This window comes from Etheostoma spectabile, chromosome 16 (genome assembly GCF_008692095.1).
Source record: "Etheostoma spectabile isolate EspeVRDwgs_2016 chromosome 16, UIUC_Espe_1.0, whole genome shotgun sequence".
Taxonomy (NCBI): domain Eukaryota; kingdom Metazoa; phylum Chordata; class Actinopteri; order Perciformes; family Percidae; genus Etheostoma; species Etheostoma spectabile.
Window position 1 is genome coordinate 1,746,928 of NC_045748.1, and position 1,321 is coordinate 1,748,248.

The 1,321-nt window shown below is 39.0% G+C and overlaps 1 pseudogene; it reads left to right on the forward strand.

The window, feature by feature from the left end:
• Positions 1 to 847, forward strand: part of LOC116704698 (bile salt-activated lipase-like) — a 14,978-nt pseudogene extending 14,131 nt beyond the window's left edge.
• Positions 848 to 1,321: the final 474 nt, after the last annotated feature.

Here is a 1,321-nt window from a genome sequence, read left to right on the forward strand (position 1 = left end):
AGACTACATCTCTGTTCCTACTCAGCTGCCCTCAACCTCATAGCTGCAAACGCCACGTGAGAATAAGATCTCGCTGTACAGATGTTGCTGTCGTTAACGCTGGTAGCGCTTAAGAATGGACAACAATCAAACAGTAAAGCAGAACCAAAAGTAATGAGGTGTGACAGTTTTATACATAAAATATAGAAAAAAGTTTTTAAATAATTTTATTCTGCATTCTGCTTTATTTTTGAATAATTAAGTATAATTGTAAAACATAGTATATTGATAGCATCATGTAATAACAATAAGGTTTCTTTCTTTAAATTTCATCTATAGCATAAATGAATTCACTTATTTACCCAAAGAAATAATTCTTTTGTGACCCACTCCATCTTATTTAGCCCCGTTTGTTGTAGTCATCCCTTTTCTCTCCTTGTCTTACCAAAGAACTGGCCTACCTACTCGTACCTCTTCTCTCAGCCCAACCGTCTGGGGGGTATTGGTAGGCCCTTACCCGGCTGGATGGGAGCCGACCACGCTGATGACCTGCAGTACGTGTTTGGAAAGCCTTTCGCCACACCACTGGGGTACTGGCCACGCCACCGTGACGTCTCTGGCTACATGATCGCCTACTGGACCAACTTTGCCAAAACTGGGTATAAACATAGGAAAATCACAGAAATAAAACCAACCGGAATCCGACATTGGAATATAAAACTAAAACTGCCTCAATTCATATGTCGTTTTCTCTGGTTATGTCCACAGGGACCCTAACAAAGGAGAGAAGGTGCCGTTACCTGCCACATTCACCAGCACTGGCACCCATACCTGGAGATCAATTCTAAGATGGACAAGAACTATGTAGGAAAAGCTGAGAATGCGTTACGTGCATTTCTGGTCTAGCGTCCTACCCAACCTTCCCGTATCCTTTTTCCGAGAGACAAGGAGAGAAAAGGGATGACTACAACAAACGGGGCTAAATAAAGATGGAGTGTGTCACAAGAAGAATTATTATCCTTTGGGAAATCAAGTGAATTCATTTATGCATAAGATGAAATTTAAAGAAGAAACCTTATTTTGTATTTACATGATGCTATCAAATATACTATGTTTTACAATTATTACTTAATTATTACAAAAATAAAGCAGAATGCAGAATAAAATTATTTAAAAACTTTTTTTCTATTATTTTATGTATCAAACTGTCACACCTTCATTACTTTTGGCTTCTGCTTTACTGTTTGATTTGTTGTCCATTCTTAAGCGCTACCAGTCGTTAAAGACAGCAACATCTGTACAGCGAGATCTTATTCTCACGTGGCGTTGGCAGCATGAAGGT